Genomic DNA, 23296 nt, shown 5'->3' on the forward strand with positions numbered 1-23296 from the left:
TACCCAGATCTCGTTTGATGACAAAGGGCAATAGCACCAAGCATAAAATACTTCCCAAAGGAAGAAAGAAAACTTACAGATGGAAGAAGGACCAGGTTGAATGGTCTTCAGCATAACAGTTTCTTATAACAAGGTCTGTCCAGGCCAGGGGGAAGGAGGGAGGGTCGCAAGAAAGAAGGCGAGAGAAGACAACTAACATGGAACGTTATGGTAGGTACATAACTTCTTAATGTTAAGTTGTCAATCTCGCCTTCATTCTTGCTTGATGGGACCGTCCCTAGCACCTCTATCCTGGGTGGCTCAATGGAACAAACTCTTGAGGACTGTAGAGCCAAAACTGGCTCTGTCCCTGGAGGCCAAGTCCAATTTGTAATGGGAAACAAAAGTGTGAGGAGTGGCCCAAGTGGCCGCTGCACAAATAGTGTCTAAAGGAAGTCTAGCTTGAAAAGCTGTAGAAGTAGCTAAGCTCCTAGTTGAATGTGCTTTAGGTTTTGAGCACAGCTGTTTTCCCTGAGCAGATAAATTTCAGAGATGACCAAGAAAGCCATCTAGACAAAGTCACTTTAGAAACAGGAAGGCCTTTTTATTATCCGCATAGGAAACAAAAAGTTGATCAGATTTTCTAAATTTTTTGTTCTGTCCAAATAATATCTAAGTTGACGGTGGACATCAAGATAATGTAGCTTTTGTTCAGCTCTATCTGAATAGTTGGGGAAAAATACAGGAGATCAATGGATTGATTCAAATTGTTCTTTGAAGCGACCTTAGGCAAAAAGGTTGGGTTAGTTCTCAAAGATACTCTGTCTTTGTGAAAAACCAAATAGGGGTCGAACCGAAGAGCATGAAGTTCAGACACCCTCCTGGCCGATGTAATAGCCACTAGGAATAAAGTTTTCCAAGAAAGATATTTCAGGGAACAAGAAACAGCTGGCTCAAGGGGAAGAATCAAGGATGTCAGCACTAAATTTAGATCCCACTGAGGAGGAGGATTCCTGATTGGAGGCTTTAGTAGGAAAATTCCTTTCAAGAAGGCCCTGCAGAGCCTATGGGACATAATATTATGATCTGCTATCCCGACATGAAAATTGGAAATAGCAGCCAATTGAACTCTGACTGTGGAAGAAGAGGAGCCTGCATGAAAAATCTCTGCTAAGAAGTCCAGGACTGCCTGAACAGGGGCAGTAAAAGGATCAATATTCTTGGCCTTAGCCCAATAAGAGAAACGTTTCCATTTGCTTGTATAAATCCTCCTGGTAGAGGATTTTAGCCGGTTACTATGATGTCTCTAACTGGGTTAGAGATCAAAGGAAGCCTGGCTAAGGAAGGAAGTGGAGCAACCATGCTGTGAGGTTGAGAGAAGGGATTGACCGGTGCAGCTGACCCGATTGGTGAATCAGAAGATCTGGCACTGGGTCCAGATGCCACGGCTGCACCAAAAGGTGATGATGGAGGAACGGGAACCAAACTTGTCGAGGCCAGTAAGGGGCAATGAGAATCAATTTGGCTCTCAAAACGGTAGCTTTCTGGATAACCTGAGGGATCAGAGGAAATGGAGGGAAGGCATAAAGAAGTCCCTGGGGCCAATCCTGGGTCAGAGCGCCTCTGGGGGGATGGCCTGATGGAGGGAAGAGGCAGAAGAAGTCTGGACATTTGCTGTTTTGGGGAGTAGCAAAAAGATCGCAACATGGACGACCCCATTCCAGAAAAATCTCTTCCGCTATAGATTGCTTGAGAGACCACTCGTGAGGCATGAGAATAGCTCTGCTCAATCTGTCCGCTACAATGTTGGTTTTCCCAGGGATATGCATTGCTACCAGAAACCGATGAGAGGAGATCGCCCATTGCCATAGTCTGAGCGCTTCTCGACACAAGGGGTAGGACTTGGTTCCGCCCTGTTTGTTGATATACCAAACTACAGACATGTTGTCTGTGTGGACTGCAATTGTCCCTACGGGAAGAAAGTCGTTGAGGGCTTGCAACGTTAAAAGCACTGCTCTCATCTCCAGGACATTTATGTGCAGATGGTACTCGAACGGCTGCCACGCCGCATGAACCATTGTGCCCTGATAATGACCCCCACCCGATCAGGGAGGCATCCGTGGTGACAGTGGCCATCGGGATGGGGTACAAAGTACCTGCCTTGGTGAACCTGAGGAGATGTGATCCACCAAGCAAGATGCTCTTTGCATGTCTGTGTCACCAGAATCTGGTGATGCATTGGAAGTTGTTGGTATGACCATTGTGTGAACAGCATCCACTGAAGAAGGCGCATGTAGAATCGAGCCAGGGGAAGAAGAGTAATGGCCGCAGCCATGAGACCTAATACTTTTAGAACCATTCTGGCCTGTACTTTCTTGTTGGCCAGAATGATCCTGACATGACTCTGAATGTCTGAAACTCTTTGATCTGTAAGGGTAGCTGACATCCTAACAGTGTTTAAGTTTGCCTATGAAGGTAATAGACTGGCAGGGCGATAAGGATGACTTTTCAAGTTGATCGAGATGCCCAAATGAGAACAAAGGTTTATTGTGTAATCCCTGGCTTGTATAAGCTGATGCCTGGTGGTGGCTGACAGGAGCCAGTTGTCGAGATACGGAAACACCTGGAATCCTTGACGTCTCAGGTGAGCCGTGACCACTGCCATGCATTTGGTGAACACTCTGGGGCTGTAGTGAGACCAAAGGGCAGGGCTCTGAACTGGAAATGACTGGACCCCAGCCGAAGCGGAGAAATCTCCTGGAGCGCCTGTGAATTTTGATGTGATAGCACGCATCCTGAAGATCTATTGAGCACATCCAGTTGTCCTTCTGTAAGAAGGGCAGAATTGACTGAAGAGTGACCATTCGAATCTTGTCTTCCTGACAGACTTGTTGAGTCTGCTGAGATCCAATATTGGTCTCCAGTCTCCGTCTTTTGGGGACCAAAAGAACCTTGAGTAGATTCCGGCTCTGAATGGTCTGTTGTAACTGGCTGAATGGCTCTTTTTGCAGTAGTTTTGAGACTTCTAACTCTGCAATTTCCTTAGACCGGTGGTACATCTGGAAGGGAATTTGAGGGAAGGGACTTTCCTCGAAAGGAATTATGTAACCCTTGGATATGATCGACTGTACCCATCTGTCTTGAGTGAGGGAATGCCAGGCTTCTGGGTACAGTGATAATCTTCCCGACTGCCTCCAAGGAGGGACAGCCGGGCAACATCTCAGGGATGCTGAAAGGGCTTGTCAGAGAGAGGCTCTCTGTTTCCCTGGTTTTTCGACCCCTCTGCCTCTAGAGCGCGCCTGTTGTTGTTACCCCTCTGCCTCTAGGGGTAAACTGACCACGTGAATCCGCGTGACTCCTTGGGATTTACGGAACCACATTTTCCCACCTTTCTGTCCTTTGGGATAAGGTCTAGAAGGGTGGAAAAACGGACTCCTACAGCAGAAAGAGTCTTGCCGTCCTGTTAGCACCTGGTCAAAGTTTCCTTCACCTGAGGGCCAAACAAAGCTGACCCATCAAAGGGAGAATTTGTGAAGGACGCCTTAAAGGGATCAGCAAAATCACATAGCCGCATCCAGGCTTGGCGTCTAAGAGCCACACCTGTACCTGCGGCTCTACTCGCTCCATCAGCAGCATAAGATATTAGCCGCATGGAGGAGTTTGCAATGGAATTAAGGGTTCCTAGCTGCGAAGCAATCTTTTCTTGAGCTCCTGCAGCTGTAGGATCCTGTACTACTTCACCCAGCTCCTTAAGGATATCCCTCTGGAGTTTGGTGAAGTGACATAGGTAATTCAGCGAACGCATAGCAAAGGTCGCTGAGGAAAACATCCTATCCATGGTCCTAGAGTCCTTATTAGGAGGATGGACGGGTACGGAAGGATCTGCAAGTTCCTTCTTGGTGGCCGCAGCCACCACCATGGCATCAGCGGGGACACCCTTAGTGAGGAATTGCTTGTCACCCGGGGCAGTGATAAATTTTGAAGGCCTCCTAGGGACTGGCTCTACAGAGCCAGGAGCTGCCCACGCCTTTCGGGCAATAACCTGCATAAGGGGGTCGAAAGGCGGAGACACCCAGGAGGTGGAGGGCCGAGATCCAAACGCCTCTAGGTATACTGACTCATCCTCAGAGGGATTGTTGGTGGGCCAGTTTCCCCTCTGTTTAAGGAGTTCTAGGATGTCTGAGAAGGAGACATCCTCAGAGGGGATCTAGGGATCCATCTGACTCATCAAAGTCAGTATCCGGTGACAGACTCGGGAGTCTACATGTTTCCTCTTACAAGTCCTCTTCCTAGGAGGATCTCCCGAAACATCAGGAGAATCCTCGGAAGAGGGGAAATTCCCAATGGGGAAACCTGAGGCGGAGGATCTCTGGGTCCTGTAGCAAGAGAAGTGGCAGAGATGTCAACAGGTACTATAGAGGGAGGAGCTACGGGAACAGACTGCTGACTGATACCAGTGGCCAGCACACTCTTCATCACGTCGAATGCTCCTCCCAGGCAGGTCCGAGAGAACCCGTTCAAGAACTAGGAACCCAGGGACCACCGAAGGGAAGTCTCCGAGGCAGATGTCGGAGCCGAGCTCACCAATGCCGAGGCTCCAAGGGGAAGAGCGGTTCGGACAAGGGTCCGATGCCACTCACCCCTCGGAGGAGACCATGGAAGCCCGACCACCGAATCCCTCTAAGGAAGGTCTCAAGAGGAGATAAGAGTAGAGGCTGAAGGAACAGAAGGGGGTATCTGTCCTCCAGCCGTAGCAGTAACCATTCGAAGACTCCAACTCCAAGCTCTGGGGTAGAGTTGAAGGAGGAACTGTAACGGGGTGTGGACCAACAGTCATCTGTTGAGACGGACTATGTAACATTTGGGCCAGTACCTGTGACTTAAGTAATCTGCTGACCACTCTCTCTAGGTCATGGTCTGAAAGTCTGGATGACCTTGAAGATCGGCTCCGATGGCTCCGTTCGAAGAAGAGGTGAAGCCAGAGCCGAAAGTATCGGCTCCAAGGAAGGAGACCTCGACCTCTTCCTGGAATGAGCCATCGGAACCGATACTATAGATCCTGTCGGAGCCGAAGACTTATCGGAGCCGACAGGAAGCCTCGATGCATCGGCCCCAGCCGGAGCCGATACAGCCACAAAAGTAACGGTGTCGGAGCCGATCGGAGCCGACACCGATGCCTGTGCCACATGGTGGTCGGAACCGATCAGAGCCGACACCGAAGTGGTCGATGCAGAATCGGCACCGACAGCCATCGGTGCCGAAGTCTTTGTTAAGCCAGAATCGGCTCCAGCCGGAGCCGATCTCGACTCAGAACGAGTCGGAGCCGAGGCCGCAGGCTTAGACACAGAAGCCTGGGCCTTGGAAGATTTGGCTGATTTTGATGGAGCCGACTTAGCCGGAGAGCCCTCCGGCTTAAGAAGGCCCCTAAGTATCAGCTTGTTTCGTCTTTCCTGCAGGACTCTCTGGCTGAAGGAATGACAAATAGCACAGGAGTCCTGCAGGTGAAGAGGCCCCAGGCAATACAGGCAGAAGTGTGACCGCCTGTCAGAGACATCTTCTGACAGCACGAGTCACACTTCTTAAAACCTGAGACCCTCTCCTTTGACATGGTGCTTCACAACACACACACACACCAGTCAAGAATTAAATTAAATAAAATACCAAAAAGGTATTACTAAAAAACAAACACACACACCCTAACAGGGGGGGGGATGGGAATGGGTAAAGTTTGACTAAAAAAAATTAGAAGAGACAGGGATTTTCTGTCAGAAAATCTATATAATTAACTTAAAACTAAAAATTAAAGGGTTTTTAGCAAAAAGGGGCTTAAATATCAAAATAGTGAATCACTTACCAGGAGCTGGTAAAAGGAGGACCTCATAAGCGAAGCGGCAAACGAGATCTGGGTACTTACCACCTTGCATCATGGGATATGGGGCTGCCTCGAGCTGGTAAAAGTGACTCTCGAGCTTAGCAAGTGCCGAGTCGGAGCCGAGGGATCGGCTCCAAACCCATCAAGCAAGAATGAAGGCGAGATTGACAACTTAACATGTAGATGTTCCGAGTGTATTCACTGTTGTAGTCATTACATTTGGGTAATCTGCTGGCAGGTTGCCCTCAGTCGGCCTGAATTCCAAAGTCTTGGGTCCTGCGTCAGTTGCTGTCTTCTCTTCCAGGACATCAGGTGGTTAGGGGTATAAAATGTGCAGCTGACGCCATTTTCTTTAGTTTTTCTTGCCCCCGATGTCAGGTGCCCCCAAAAAGGTAGCAATACAGCGAAGGAAAGATAAACTTCAGAATGACAGGGGGATGGCGGGAGGGTAACCTGGACTGCAACAGTGAATACACTCAAACATCTACATTTATGGTAAGTGTACACAACTGTACTATGTTCTTCGTGTTTCACTGTTGCAGTCATTACATTTGGGTAGAATCCCAAAGCTATGGTTGGGAGGCTGGAGCTAAACAATATTAGGTGCGGCCCTGGACTTAGAGTAGAAAGGCAAATGGTAATGCTTTGTAAAGGTGTGAACAGAACTCCAAGTAGCAGCCTCTAAAATGTCTTTGGTTGGTACTCCTCTGAGAAAGGCTGCTGAAGTAGCTGCAGCTCTGGTGGAATGAGACCTAATGCCCTTGGGCACAGGTTTACCATGGTGTAAGTAGCAGAAACGGATGCAGTGGCTTATCCACTTTGAAATTGTCTGCTTTGAAATAGCCTTTCCTTCTGATCCTGCAGCATATGACACTAGTAATTGCTCAGTTTTTCTTAGAGCTTTAGTCCTGCTCAAGTAGAATCTTAGCTGTATGTGTACGTCCAAGGAATGCAGAATTCTCTCCCCTTTGTTCTGCAGATTTGGATAAAAAAGTTGGCAGATGAATTGTTTGGTTAAGAGCCACACTGGAAAACACCTTAGGCATAAAAGTAGGATTTGTCCTCAGAGACACCCTGTCCGGGTAAAATATGATAAAAGGCTCTGCAGCCATGAGGGCCTGCAGCTCTGAAACTCTTCTTGCTGAAGTAATTGCTAGTAGCAGAAATGTCTTCCACGATAAGAATTTTATATCAGCGGTAGCAGCTGGTTCAAATGGAGGCAAGGTGAGCTTTTCCAACACATAATTGAGGTCCCATGCAGGTAATGGTAATCTTCTAGGGGGCCTTAAATTTTTGGCTCCTCTAAGATATTGCTTTAGTAAAGGACGAGAAAAGATTGGTGGCTCTGTGTTGTAATGAGCCAAAATGGCAGAGGCACAGATTTTGATTGATGAGAAAGATAGGCCTTTGTCAAGCATATCAGTTAAGTATTGTAATATCTGTGGAATATTTGGTTCTGCTGTATCAGTTCCTTGTGCTTGATTCCAAGCACATAACCTCTTCCACTTGTCAGCATAAGATTTTCTAGTACTAGGCCTTCAGGCTTCCAAAATGACATCCATCACAGCTTTACTGAGAGGTGTCGTTTGTATGATTAAATGATTAGCCATGCTGCCAGGTTTAGGGTCTGTAGTTGACTGTGCAAGATCTGATTGTTTTGCTGGGACAGTAGTTGTGGTCTTTGAGGCAAGGTCCAAGCTGGGTATTGAGACAGGTTCCTTAGGATTGGGTACCAGTATTGGCAGGGCCAGTCCGGGGCAATTAATATCATCTTTGGCTTCCCTTGTCTGACTTTTAGGAGGACCCTGGGTAGAAGAGGCAGAGGAAGAAAGGCATAAACTGAAGGATAGGGCTTCCACTTTCCATGCTTGTCTGTGATAAATCCTTGTGCAGAATCTTTTCAATTGATAATTTTGAGGAGAAGCAAATAGATCTATGTCTGGGCTCCCCTATTTCTCTGTTATCATGCTGAAGACTTGTGGATTTAGTTTCCACTTGTGAAGATCTATAAGGTTTCTGCTTAAATCGTCTGCCAGAGTGTTTTGTTTTCCTGGCAGGAATTGAGCTTGAAGATGTATTTGGCAGGTCAAAGCTGTATCTGCAGAGGGGGTATGAGTGTGTGCCCCTTGCTTATTTATATACCACATGACTGTGGTGATGTCCGTCTTTATCAGTGGTTGTCCTGGATGAAGTAAGTCCTTGAAGGCTGTTAGGGCATTTTGAACAGCTAGCATCACTTTCTGGTTGATATGTAGATGCATTTGTTTTGGTGCCCATATGCCTTGAATGCATCTTCCTGCCATGTGGGCCCCCCAGGCATAATCTGTCTGTTGTTAAGGTTTGGCTGGCAGGGGGGTAGAGTGAAGGGCTGTCCCATGTTTTGGTGACAAGCCTTTGCCCACCATAGAAACTCCTGTTACAGTCAGGGAATTATTGCTTCTAGACTGTGTGAATGTTGACTCCCATAAACTGTTTAGGTACCATTGAAGTTTCCTCATATGCAGTCTTGCATATGGAATTAGTAGGAAGCAGGATGCCATGAAGCCCAGAGCCTGCAGAATTTGTCTTGCAGAAGACTGGGTTTTTGTAGCCTTCAGTGTGAAGTAAGTAGTCAGTTGCCTTTGCTTGTCTGGCGTAAGGTAAGCCATCTGGGCAGTTGTATTCAAGTTTGCACCCAGGAATGTTATCTTTTGAGAGGGTACCAGTTGTGATTTCTTTTCGTTTATTGTGTACCCTAGGCTTGTTAGAAGCCCTTTTACAAACGTCAGGTGTTGAAGAAGAGTGTCCTTGTTCTCTGCTTGAATGAGACAGTCGTCCAAGTAAGGATATATTTGTATACTTCTTTGTCTGCAAAATGCAATTACTGGTGCCAGGCACTTTATAAAGACCCTGGGCGCAGTAGATAAGCCAAAGGGCAGTGCAGAGAATTGGTAATGCATTAAGCCAGCCTTGAATCTGAGGTATCTTCTGCGCAATTGTCTTATTGGGACATGCAGGTATGCCTCTTTTAGGTCTAATGTCACCAGCCAAGCATTCTTGCCCAGAATGGGCAGAAGCTGCTGCAAAGTCAGCATTTTGAATTTTGGAATGTCCAGGTATGTGCTCAAAAATGATAAATCCAGTATTGGCCACCAGACCTTGTCCTTTCTGGGTACCAAGAACAGTCTTGAGTAAAAACCTTGTCCTTTTTCCTGTTCTGGTACTGGTTGAATGGCCCCCATATCCATGAGGGACGTAACCTGTTTCTGTGCCTCTGCCCATTGATTTTTGGGCAGATCTGGCCAACCGTTTGCCCTTGGCAGAGTGTGGAAATGGAATCTGTATCCCTGTGATACTACGTTTAGTATCCACTTGTCCTGGGTTATTAACTGCCAATTTTGAGCAAAAAGTGTTAACTTTCCCCCTAAAGGTGCTGTCAAAAGATAAGTGCTTGGTGTAGGCAGAGGGAAGTCATTGGGACTGCTTTCTGTAGGTTTGCGCTTTATCTCCCCGATTTGGAGGTAGATGCGCCCCATTGCTTTGACCTGTATGAATCTTGCGCCTGGTATCTGGAACCCTTTGGGAGTCTGGATTTGCCCCTTTGAGCTCTGTCTGACACAGGAAAGGACCAATTTTTGTAGGCCAGTGTCTACTGAATCTTGGTGGCTACACTTGTAAGAAGTCTTTAACAGTTTGCATAGACTTAGCTTTGTCTTCCATTTTCTTTAAAACCTCTTCTGCCTTAATACCAAACAGAGAATCATGCTGTAAAGGTGCATCTAGCAATTTAACTTTAACATGATCAGGCAAATTTTGTTCCTTTAACCAGGCATGCCTCCTAATCACAGATCCGGTAACTGCGGCCTTGCAGGAGGCCTCTAAGGAATCAAAACCACATTGCAAAGTATGCTTTTCAACTTGTTCAGCTGCATGCAATAATTCCTGCAATTCTTTATTTTCGGCACATTCTGAAATCAACATAATTTTCTGTTTCAGCAATCCCATCACATGTTGTTGGTACTTAAGCATATGAAATTGACAGTTTAAGGCCCTGACTGCCAAGGTTGCAGATGTATAAACCATTTTTCCCTATCTGTCCAGTGCCCTTGAATCTCTGTCAGAGGGGGTAGGATTTTTTGCTGTTGAGGCCTTAACTCCCTTTGGACCCTGTGAAATAGTTTCAGGATCAGCAGCAGGGTTTCTAAATAAAAATTTATGTGAGTCAGGGACCCTGTAATATCTGTCAGGCTTACTGGGAGCCGGAGGTAAGGAGTCAGGGGTCAAGCTTGACTCCGAAAACGCATCATCCACAATGTCTAAAACAGGAGGAATGGCTAAAGGCTTGTGCTGAGGGAGAAGAAGGAAATGAAGACACACTGGCAAATGTGAGTAGAAAAAAACTGAGAACGCAACTCAGACACGCTGGTAAATGGTGAAAATCTTCTTCTTTATTGCATTCTGGTACCTCGGCCTTCGCCTTCTCAAGGAATACATTTAAATCCCTGAGCCTCTTTTTTTATTCTGGGAAGTCTTGACTCTCTCAGTGAAAATGCTCCCTCAAAGTATGCAAGGTTTCTCCAAAGGAATAATCCTCTGGAGGAGATGCAGATGGAATAGACTCCTCAGCATCAGAATCCTCATAGGGAGGTATAGATAATTCCTGATCGGAAGAGGAATCAGAAGAAATAGAAACCTGATCTGAAGATTCATAATCAGTGTCTTGCCTAGGCCTCTTATCTGGAGGGGGATGGGTAACCCTAATTAAGGTAATAAGGTCTTCAGCCATTTTGATCATCTGTTTTTTAGGCATAGAGGCCTGGGCACGTGGCTCATGCATCAGTTTTTTAGTTTTAGAAGTTGCCTTTGTCTTTGGTTTTGCAGATGTCGTCGGTTTGATATATAAATGTTGAGATCTGAATACACCCTCAGAAGCTGGTGCCTGCTCAGCGGCTCCGGACCCATCTAAGGGAGATACATCCATCGGTCCAATACCTTGAGTATCTTGCAGCATGCCGGACTCCACATGGGTGTCGGTAGAGGCCTCCGACTCGAAGGTAGTGGGTATCAGGGGCTGCGAAAGTGCCTCACTGAGTACCGGCGAACCGGTGACTGGCTTAGGAGAAGCTTTGTCGTCAGTTTTGGATCTCAACTGCCTTTCTCTGTCCTTTTCTTTGCATTTTTTTATGTACTCTGGTAGTCGGATTGCTATCCGATGACATTTCTGGGTAGTTAAATCTGTTTCCAAAATACTTTGATGCAAAAATATACCGACGCTTAATAGTGCGTTGGTTAACTCTAGCACAAAACCAACAGCCAGGCATGTTGTGATCAGGGCCTAGGCACGGAATACAGTACAAATGGAAATCCTTATGAGGTATTTGCTTCCCACAAGTTATACAATTATTAACTTTTTCTGACATCGGTAAAAAGCAAGAAAAAAGTTTCCACAACGGGGTACTTAGCTTTAGTGAAGACTTCGGTTCTGAAACTCAAACTCGAATATTTCAGTAGTTGGCCGACCAGCACTTGCTAAATGCTTCTGCTTCGGGCATCACGCAGCAAGAAAGACTGAAAAAAATGGCGTCGGCTGCATGTTTTATACCCCTGACGACCTTACGTCATGGAACAGAAGACAGCAACTGACGCAGGACCCAAGACTTTGGAATTCAAGCCGACTGAGGGCAACCTGCCAGCAGATTACCTAAATGTAATGACTGCAACACTGAAACATGAAGAACATCGGTTCAGACCAAGAAAAAGGATCCCCAACGGGGTACTTAGCTTAGTTGAAGACTTCGGATCTGAAACTCGAAAACGAATATTTCAGGATTCGGCCGACCGGCACTTGCAAACTGCTTCTGCTTCGGGCACTGCATGGCAAGAAAGACTGATGTAATGGCATTGGCTGCATGCTTTATACCCCTGACTACCTGACATCATGGAAGATGAGACAGCAACCAATGCAGGACCCAAGACTTTGATAATCAGGCCAACTGAGGGCCACATGCAAGCAGATAACCCAAATGTGATGACTGCAACAGTGAAACACGGAGAACATCAAGCTTTGGATCCGAGGATAAGGATACTCTTGGATCTGATGCAGATGGACCTGGATCACTCAGATCCAGCACCTCCAAGACCGGGTATGGAGTTGGAGGAGGAACTTGCACAGGAGGGGTGGGGGAAGGTTGGCTCTCCTGATTCAAAAGGGTAGGAGCCGATGGAACACCTGACATGCTCTGCACTGAGAGAATCCTTTTCACTAACCTCTCCATATCTTCCTCCGCAAGCGTTCCTGGAAGAATGAGTGGACATGAGGGGAAGGAGACCTAGATCTCTCCAAAAATGGAGTAGGGAATGTAATTGGAACAGGACCCACAGAGTGGAGTATCTGGTCCTTGGAAGGGGCGTGGAATGAGCTGTAAGATCTGATGCTTTTGGTGTTGGATTCCAAGTCTGATTCGATAGATGCCTTGGTCTTTTAAGATTTGCATCCGATTATGAAGTCGGATTAGATAGCTCTTTCAACAGGAGTGATGGATCTGAGTGTGAAGTTGGATCCTGCAACTTTGTCAATTCTTTTTAGGATCTGAAGAGTCATTCGGATCCGAAAGAGGTCTTTTCTTTTTTTCCCCAGACGATTTTGTAGAAGCTGTAGAAGTACTGTAAGAAACGCTTTTTAGTTTTCTCGAGGGAAGCTCCAGATAAAGCCTCAGAAAAGGAAGATGGAAGCAACCCTTTAAGAATTAACTTATTTTTATGCTCCACAAGAGATCTAGGGTTGAAAGCCTGGCAAATGGAGCAGTTCTCCCGAAGGCGATGAGGTCCAATACAGTAAACACATAAGGAATGCGTATCTGAAAGAGGTGTTTTATGACCGCATTTGGTACACTTCTTGAAACCAGATGGTTTCATTGCTATCCTGAGACAATAATAAGTAAAAGTAGTACCACAGAAAAATAAGAAAAATACAATGAAAAGTGTAAGAGAAAAAAAAAAAGAGTACCAATAATAGTACGAAAGTACATTAGTATGAAAAAAGAGAGGCTTTAAACAAAAAGGGTAATGCGACATAGTAATTAGACTAAAATGGGAAGAAAAAAGTTATGTACTCACCATAACGTTCCATGTGAGTTGTTCATCTCGCCTTCATTCTTACTGATGGGTTCGGAGCTGAGGATCGGCTCCAACTCAGCCAACTGCAAAAGCTCGAGGTCTTCAACCAGCTCGAGGCCAACTCCTTATCACATGATGCGCCCTTATCTTCCCTCAGATCTTGTTTGCTGCCAACTGACTACGTAGTAGTATAAATATGTCACTCAGAGAGCTGGATAAGAGGCAATGCACCACATAAGAAAGATGACGGACCTCAAGTAGACTGGATGGCGGTTGGAGGGTGGGATGTAAGAATGAAGGCGAGATGAACAACTCACATGGAACGTTATGATGAGTACATAACTTCTTTATGTGAAGTTGTTCCATCTCACCATTCATTCTTACTGATGGGTAGCGTCCCAAACACCATCTTTCTTGGGTGGCTCATGGAAGTATATTCTTCAGAACTGTGGAAGCAAAGGAGGTCCTGTCCCTGGAGGCCTTGTCTACTTTGTAATGAGTGATAAAGGTATGAGGTCTTGACCAAGTAGCTGCTGCACAAATAGAATCTAATGGTAACCTTGCAGAAAAAGCTAATGAGGTTGAAACAGCTCTAGTAGAGTGGGCCTTTATTTTTTGTTGTAAGGGAGCATTCATTGATCTATAAATAAAGGAAATGCAATCTGATAGCCATCTTGACAAGGTTACTTTTGTCACTGGAGCCCCCTTTTATTACTCTGAAAAGGAAACAAAGAGCTGATCTGTTGAGCTGAATTGTTTTGTTCTATCTAGACAAAATCGGTGTTGTCTATGAACATCAAGTTTGGGCAGCATATGTTCCATCCTATTTGTGTAATGAGGAAAGAAAATGGGCAACTCAATAGATTGGTTAAGATTTGTCTCAGAACAAACATTTGGTAAAAAGGATGGATTGGTTCTGAGCGAAACTCTGTCATTATGGAAAATCAGATAAGGAGGTTTTATGGTTAAGGCCTGCAACTCAGAAATCCTCCGAGCAGAAGTAATGGCTATCAAAAGTATATTCTTACATGAAAGGAATTTTAAAGGAGAGGACAAGGCTGGTTCGAAAGGCGGTAATATGACTCTGGAGAGAACAAAATTTAGATTCCATGGCATGACTGGAGCTCTGATTGGTGGCCTCAAATGAATGGTACCTTTAAGAAAGGATTTAGCGAGTTGATGTGACATGACATTGGAGCCTTGGAAGGCAAGATGAAAGTATGAGATTGCTGCCAATTGAACTCTGATGGTAGCTGCAGCAGCTCCTTCAATGAAATGTTTAGTTAAAAATTCCAATATAGATGGGATTGGAGCTAGATAAGGATCAACATCATTTTGAGATGCACATAAAGAAAATCTCTTCCATTTGCTAAGACAGAAATTTCTGGTGGATGATACATGAGAGGATGTTATAATATGTTGGGCCTCAGCTGAGAGGCTGTAGATCCTGGCTATTGTGGAAAATGAAGCAGCCAAGCTGTCAGTTTGAGGGAATGAAGAGAAGGATGAAGAGCCCCTGATGAATGGGTCAACAGATCCGGAAATGGGTCCAGAGTCCAGGGTTCTTCCAAGAGATGAGGCTGAAGGAAGGGAAACCAAATTTGCAGAGGCCAGTAAGGAGCTATTAAGATCATAATCCCTCCCAGAAACTTTGCTTTCTGTAATACTTTGGGATTCAAAGGAAAGGCATAAAGGAGACCCAGGGGCCAATTGTGCACAAGTACATCCCTTGGGACATCCTCCGGCGAGGGAATCAGGGCAAAGTAGCTGCTGCATTTCATGTTTGATGGAGATGCAAAGAGATAGCAGCAAGGATGGCCCCACCTGTGGAATATCAGACACCCAAAGCAGACACCCAAACAACTGCTACCTCAAGACACCCCACAAGCAACACATATACCACAAAAGCAGTGTGCAAAGCAGTCACAGCCCTTAAGGCCAAATACAACACCAAACATACTTGTCATAGGTGACTCCATAGTCAGACACACTGACGTCCCACTCACCAGGCTGAACAAGGAGAGGGTCACAGTAAGCTGCCTATCGGGCGCTAGAATCCGCCACATAACACAAGCACTCGGGTCACTCCACGGCAAGTACAAATATGACACAGTCATTGTCCATGCTGGTGTGAATGACCTGAGACGTACCTCCCTGGACTACATGAAGAGACATAGAGGAGCTCTCTGATTATGTAGCCCAGGCAGGTATGACCCTAACCCTGAGCAGTATCCTTCCTTCACCAAGAATGATGCCACAATATAGAGACAAGATGATCAGCTTTAACAACTGGCTTAATGTCTGGTGTCATTCAAAGTGGATCCAGTGTCTGTCTGCCTGGGATGACATGCTTGACAAGCCACGCTGCTTCGCAAGGGACGGCTTGCACTTGTCACCCCTGGGATTCCAGATATTGGCTAAGGCTCTTGCCACCCCCATAGTGCCTTTTTTAGGCAAGGCTCAAATTCTAAACCTGCCACCCTAGAAAACAAAAATGGAAAGAAACTGAGGGTAATGCTGCTCAATGCCAGAAGTCTAAATCTCAAAATGCACGCACTCGAGGCCTTTCTCAGTATGGAGAACATCGATGTCTGTGCTGTAACTGAAACCTGGTTCAAGGCTCCTGAGAGCACCCCGGCACTATTAGGTTTTACCTCATATTATGCGTTCCGGCCCTAAAACCCGGACCACACCACAAAAGGAGGGGGTGTATCCATATTCATAAAGGATACCCACACCTCCAGGTTGGTGGCAACGCATCTAAGCTCGAAACCATCCAGGTGCAACTAACCATAGGCAAAACTGCTCTACAAATTGTAGCATGCTACAGGCCACCCTCTCAAACTCAGGAACCCCACACAGCCTTCCTGAAGACACTGGAGGGTATAAATGTATCTCCAAACACCATCATATTGGGTGACTTCAACTACCCGAATATAGACTGGGAACATTACTCAAGCCCTAACTTTCTAGCCCAACGGTTCCTGGAGTTCATAAATTCAAATGCCATTGAACAGCTAGTCACTGTTCCCACGAGAGGAGAAAATATACTAGATCTCATTATCACAAACATGGGGACAAAATGCTCCACACCGGAAGTATATCCCTCATTGGTGAGATCTGATCATAAACTAATCTCACTGGAAATCCACATCCCGCCCCTATCCCAAACAAAAAAGACCACAGTGAAGAACTTCTCTAAAGCAAACTTCACACTACTCAAGACTGGTGTGGTATCCTTCAAGGCCCCTGAGACAGTGGAAACCACAACTCAAGCTGCGGAAGCCCTTACAAATGCCTTCTATGAACACCTCCAGGACTGCATGGATCAGGCAATCCCAAATAAAACCAAGACTCTTTCCACAAAGGGCAAACGTCCAGTCTGGTGTACCCCAGCCATTAACAAACTTTACAATAAGAGGAGAAAGCTATTACATGATAGAACAAAATCCATAAAAGGGAAGTCACCCCTGATCATTATTAGTAAAAAATACGAGCACTCATAAAATCAACTAAGGCCAATTTTGAGAGAAAAATTGCCATGGATTCAAAGGACAATCATAAGGCCTCAGCTATGTTAGGAACCTGGGTAGAAACTCCCAGATATGCTCAGAATTAGTCCAAAATGATACAAAATCACTGAACCCACAGACATTGCCAACATACTGGCAGACAGGATTAGTGCAAACTTCACCCCTCTCCCCTAAAGGAGAGATAACTATCCCAGCGGAGTGTAGCCTCCCAGACATCTCAAATGCGCAGGTGAAAGCTGCTCTCTCTAAAGCTAAAAACACAGCATCAATGGGACCGGATGGTGTCCCCGGCTGTGTGCTACACGAGCTAAATGAAGAATTAAACCCGCACATAAGGCAGCTGTTTAATCTCAGCCTTACCACAGGATACGTGCCCAAGGAGTGGCGTACGGCAACTGTGGTCCCACTCCACAAAGGCGGTGCCTCTACGGACCCTGGTAATTACCGCCCCATAAGCTTAACAAGTCTAGTCTGCAAAGCTATGGAGAGGATCATAATGGAGCTCATAAACAAAGATATAGGAGACTTGCAGACATTGGACCCGACCCAGTTTGGCTTCATCAAGGGAAGATCATGCCTTTTGAACTTGGTCGACTTCTTCGAAACAGTCACCAAGGCCATTGATGAGGGAAAGGCAGTCCATACAGCCTACCTTGACCTTGCAAAGTCTTTCGACACAATACCCCACTCGGGTATTGTAGAAAAACTTACCAGCTTAAATGTAAACCCATATGTCACAAGATGGATTGCAAACTGGCTTAAGGACAGAACCCACAGGGTTAGAGTTGCTGGCGCTATGTCAGACTCCAAGCTGGTCACAAGTGGTGCCCCACAGGGCTCGGTCCTTGGCCCCCTATTGTTCGGCATCTACTTCTCAGAAGTACAGGCCAACATGGGAGGACTTTGGCTGACAAAGTTTGCAGACGACTGCAAACTGGGCCATAGTGGAAAGTGCATCGGACACGGATATCCTTCAGAAGGGACTCACAGAAACAGATAGCTGGTGCCAGAGCCATGGCCTGAAGTTAAACGCCAAAAAATGTATAGTCATACCCTTCGGGAAAAACAAGGTAACCCCAAGCTACCATATAGGTGACAATCCACTAAGCACAGAAGAGGTTATCAGGGACCTGGGGACCCAGGTTGACAGTGGCCTTTCTTTGACACTCACGTTGCTAAAGTGGTTAGAAAGACCTTCTACATTGCCCACCTGATCATGAAGGGATTCACATCCAGATCTAGTGAGGTCATTGTTCCCCTGTACTCTTCACTTATCAGACCAATGATCGAGTACAATGCCCCATTCGGGATGTATCTCGCCCGACATCTGCAGCAATTGGAGAGACCCCAAAAGTTTCTCACCAAAAGGATAAAGGGACTCCAAAATCTGTCATATGCTGCCAGATTGAAGAAACTCCAGCTCTATTCAGTCGCATACCGTCTGCTCAGAGGTGACATGTGCCTGACATACAAGGCCATGTCCAACCCGGAATTAATGGACATGCTCCACCTCAAAAAATCCAAATCCACCAAAGCCACTAGAGCAAGCGACTTAAACCTTAGCACGGATATAAATAGGACATGCTGGAGGGATAGATTTATCACTCAGAGACTCCCTATGCTGTGGAATAGAGTCCCGGTCCATGTGAGGCAGAGCACCTCGCTGGTTCTGTTCAAGAGAAATCTTGACCTGTGGATGGGAGATCGTAGGTTTACCCCGGGAATCATCTCTGTGTCACTGCTGGACAGAGGCACAACAAACTAATGGGTACAGTATTTTTTCATATAAGGGGTGGCGTAAGCCACAAAAATTCGGGCTAGGCTTATAAATGCCTTGGGGCAGATAGCCTAGTATAAACCTATGAACCTATATTCGCTCCTCTGCTTGTTTCTTTAGGGACCACTCGCGAGGCAGCAGAATTGCCCTGCTTAGCTTGTTTGCTATCACATTGGATTTCCCCGGGATGTGCTTTGCTATCAGAAAGCTCTTGGAGGAGATTGCCCACTACCATACTCTCATGGCCTCTCAACACAGGGGGTAAGATTTGGTTCCTCTTCCTTTATTTATGTACCAGACCACTGACATGTTGTCTGTCTGAATTGCAATTGTTCCCAGAGGAAGGGAGTCGTGAAAGGACTGCAACGCTAAAAGTACCGCTCTCATCTCCAGAACATTTATATGCAGATGAGCCTCGTGTTTCTTCCACATGCCTTGGGCTGTTCTTCCCTGATAATGCCCCCCTCCACCCAATCAAGGAAGCATTCGTGGTCACTGTGGCTATGGGATTGGGTAGAACGAATTGACAGCCCCAAGTCACATGTTGAGATGTCAGCCACCACTGAAGGTCCTTCTTGTACGTATTCATTATGACAATTTGGTGTGACACTGGAAGTTCCTGAAAGGACCATTGAGAGAACAGGAGCCATTGTAGAACTCATACATGCATTTGAGCAAGAGGAATGGCAATGATTGCTGCCACCATCGATCCTAGTAATCTGAGTACCAGTGAGATTGGGGCTTTTTTTCTTGGAAACAGGTCTAATATTTGCTTTCGTAAGAGACAAATTCTTTCTGGCGGCAGACAATGTCATTGAAACTGTGTTTAGTTCTGCTCCTATAAAGACTCTCTGTTGCGATGGCGATAAGGTAGACTTGTCTGAGTTGATGGTAATCCCCAATTGATTGCTGAGATTTAAGTTTGTGTCCCTCGTCTGAATAAGTTGATGCTTGGTGGTGGCAGTAAGTAGCCAGTCATCTAGATATGGGAACATCTGGAATCCCAACAGTCTCAGGTGAGCGATGACTACTGCCATACATTTGCTGAACACTCTGCAGGGTGTAGTGACACCAAAGGGCAGAGTACGAAATTGATAATGGCTGGCTCCCAGCTGGAAGCGTAGATGATCCCTGGATGGTTTGCCCATCTTTATGTGGTAGTATGCATCTTGAAGATCTATAGAGCACATCCAATTGTCTTTCCCCAGAAAGGGAAGTACTGACAGAAGCATGACCATCCGGAACTTTGTCTTTTTTACTGCCTTGTTTAGTCTGCTAAGGTCCAGAATAGGCCTCCAGTCCCCTATTTTCTTTGGAACTAAAAAGAACCTTGAGTAAGTTCCGGATCCTCTCTGGTCTGCTGGGACTGGTCAGATGACTCTTTTGTTGAGCAACCTTTGGACCTCTAAGGTTGCTTGGTCCCTGTGACTGGGTGGAATGTCTGGGATTTTCTTTACTAGAGGGGGTGGAGTGGCAAAGAGAATTGAGTATCCTCTGGATATTATGCTTTGTACCCAGCTGTCCTTTATTTTTAGACAAGCGTCTAGGTACAAAGATAGGCGTCCCCCAACTGCCTCCAGAGATGAACAGTCGGGTATCCTTTCAGGAGCACTGATAGGGCTTGCCAAAGAACTGATCTCTGTTCGCCCTGGTTCTGTGAACCCCCTCTGCCGCGTGGGCGATGTCTTCCATTATTACCCCCTCCTCTGCCTCTAGAGGGGGTTTCACCATGAGTGTTCTGGAAAGATCCTTGAGATTTATGGAACCATATCTTTCCACCTCCCCTCCCTTTGGGGTAAAGTCTATTTGGGGTAGGAAAACGTACTCTGACAGCAGACAAGGTCTTTCTGTCCTCTTCACTCCTTGTGTTTCCGTTACCTTACATCCGAAATGGGACGAACCATCAAAGGGGGTGTTAATGAAGGAAGACTTAAAGTGTTCCGCAAAGGAACATAAGCACATCCAGGAATGTCTCCTAAGAGCGATTCCTGTACCTGCTACTCTGCTTGTACCATCAGCTGCATATGACAACAGATGCATGGAGGAGTTCACTATCGAATTAAGAGTGGAGAGCTGGGAAGTTCCCTTTTCCGAAACCCCTGCAGCTGCTGAACCCTGAAGGGTGTCTCCTAGCTCCTTCAGGAGATCCCTCTGTAATCTAGTAAAATGTGTGAGGTAGTTCAGTGATCGAAGGACGAAGGCCGTTGAACTAAACATACGCTTCCCGTATCTGTCCATAATCCTGGACTCTATTAGGAGGATGAACAGATGAAGAAGTCTCTGATAATTCCTTCTTGGTGGCTGTTGCCATCACCATAGCATCAACAGGTATTCCTTTAGTAAGGTAAGGTCTATCTTGAGGACTAGTAATAAATTTGTAGGCCTCCTGGGTACAGGCTCCGTGGTGTCTGGGGACTCCCATGCCCTTTGAGTGAGTACTTCAAGCAACTCATCAAAGGGTGGAGACACCCAAGAGGTGGAGGGGTGAGACCCAAAAGCCTTCAGGAAAACTGACTCATCATCAGAAGGGTTAAGGGATTTCCAACCACCCCTTTATTTAAGGATGTCTAAGATATCTGCAAATGAGACATCTTCTGAGGGGGACCGTGGGGACTCTTCTGACTTATCAAAGTCAGTATCCGAAGTGGCTGACTCCTGTGGGGAGTCCAGATGCTTCCTCTTGCAGTCTCTCTTCCTAGGCACTTCTTCAGTGGGGGCTTCTGGAGAGGTCTCGGAAGAACATGGCTCACCCAATGGGGCTTCCTGAGGCTCAGGATCTCTACGCTTCAATGGAGCATGTGATGAAGAGGCAGACACTGGTGCTTTCAGGGAGGGAGCTGCTTGAACTGATGGAGTGGTCATCAGGGTGGACATTGCCCTCCTCATAGCCTTGAAGGCCCCTCAGACCTGACGAGAGGAATCCCTCGGATCCGAAGATTCGATGGAAACCATCTGCGCTGGTAGGAGTGCTCCGAGCCAGAGCTCGGGGCTGAACTCACTCGAGCTGAAGCCCTGAGAGGTAAAGTTGGCACTGACAAGTCGGTCCTACTATCCTCACTGGACCCGACCGCTTGGTTGTCGGCCCCAAGATCCTTTGGTCGGCGCCGAAGACATAAGAACAGTCGGGGCCGAAAAACTACAGTAGGTGTTGGACCCGAGGGGTCCACGATCCTCAGTTCCACACTCTCAGGCTCCAAAACTTCCATGCAGATCGGAGGAGGAACAGAAGAAGTTGGAGGAACTAAGGTTGGCTCCGAAGTCCCCGGGGTCGGTGCCGATAAAATTTTTGCCAGCTCTGGTATCTGTAGAAGCGTTTTCACCAGCGGTCCACATCCAAATCAGACAGTCTACTTGTGGCCCGTGAGGAATGGGATGAAGCCACTGATTATGATAGGAGACTTTAAGGTAGGAGATACTGGCTCCAAGGTCAGGGACCAGCTCCTAATCATAATGAAAGCTGGTTCCGAAGGCTGTGGATCTGATGTTGAAGCTTTACTAGAAGCTGATTTCGAAGTAGATGGACTTTTTGTTGGTTCTGAAGTCTTTCTGGAGTGCTTGTCTGACTTATCCAGCGAAGCTTAAAAAGAGGACTTCAGTAGACCCTTATCCATTACCTTTCTTTTTCTCTCATGCAACGCTCTGGAGCTACAGGCGTGGCATATAGCACAGCTTTCCTGCAGGTGTACCTCACCCAAGCAGTACACAAATTCAGTATGTCCATCAGTTATGGACATCTTTTGCCCACATCTAGGGCATTTTTTGAAGCCAGACTTGGCTTTTTCCTTCACCTGCTGAGATATTTTCAAAGGCAAATACTAAGAATAGTAATCACAACAACAATGCCCTATAAAAAGGGTCCAACATTAAAACTCATACAAAAGAGCTGGTAAAGCCTTGTGAAAAGAAGGCTCTAAGAAATTTAGCTAACAATGCAAATATTTATCTGCCCTGTATAAAAAGAAAAGCTGTAAATTCACAAATAACACACGACACACACAATATAATAATACAGACAGGACAAGAAAAAGCCTTAAAACACGGCCAATAACGTCTAATTATAACATTATTATTAAAGATAACTATGTGCCCTGTGAACAGGAAGGGCTATAACCTAATACAATACACACACTTATAATATTGACGATAAAGAGAAAAAAATGTGCCTTGTGAAAAAGAAGGGCTATAATCTAATACAACACACTCTCTAGTTAAAGAGAAAAAAGGGCCTAAAAACACAGCCACTAATTTCTCAGTAATTAAGCTAACTGCGATAGGGAGAAAAGAAGGCCTAAAAAAAACAGCCCTAATATACTAACTATATTATCTACATAATCTAAATAATCTAAATGCAGACCACACACTCTGTCTAAAGACTAAATGACTAAATAACCAAGTTAAGCTATTACAACAGCTATTTTTGTAAGAAAAAGTTAAGTTGTTCTCTGGCCAGAGCAGGTGAATGTCTGATCAAGTTGTAGTGGCAAACAAGATCTGGGGGAAGATCAGGATGCACCACGGGATAGGGAGTTGGCCTTGAGCTGGTTGAAGATCTCGAGCATTTGCAGTTGGCCGAGTCGGAGCTAAGGATCGGCTCCGAACCTATCAGTAAGAATGAATGGTGAGATAGAACAATTTCACATCGACTTTTTTAAAAGGAAATAGTTAGCTATAGAGTCGCTTCAGAGCAATGAATAACCACGTCTTTCGCTGGAAGCTGCAAACAAGATCTGAGGTACTTGGGGTTGGAGCATCACTGGTAAGGGAGTAGCTCGAGAGTTTTGCTATTGCCAAGAGCTTTTGCAACGGCAGAGTTGGATCCAAGGGATCAGATCCAAACCCATAAGTTGAGGACAGAATCAAACCTGACAACATCAGATAAAAGGTTTCCAGCAGAGAGACCGATGGATTGTGTGACAGAAGACCAGAGACAGTCAGGCACGACTGTTGAAGAAGGTAGTAGATCAGCACTGAATCAAGGCAGATGGTATGAGTTGACGTGACACCTAAACAATATGTATAAAATGGAAAAAATGGGAGCTG

General features: G+C 46.0%; 1 protein-coding gene across 4 annotated transcripts in view; it reads right to left on the reverse strand.

Moving 5' to 3' along the window:
• CUL2 (cullin 2) overlaps positions 1–23296 on the reverse strand; it is a 2069186-nt gene that overhangs the window by 116167 nt on the left and 1929723 nt on the right. The gene's annotated exons all lie outside the window — the stretch shown is intronic.

Source organism: Protopterus annectens, chromosome 3.part1 (assembly GCF_019279795.1).
Source record: "Protopterus annectens isolate FY-2018-M chromosome 3.part1, PAN1.0, whole genome shotgun sequence".
NCBI lineage: Eukaryota > Metazoa > Chordata > Ceratodontiformes > Protopteridae > Protopterus > Protopterus annectens.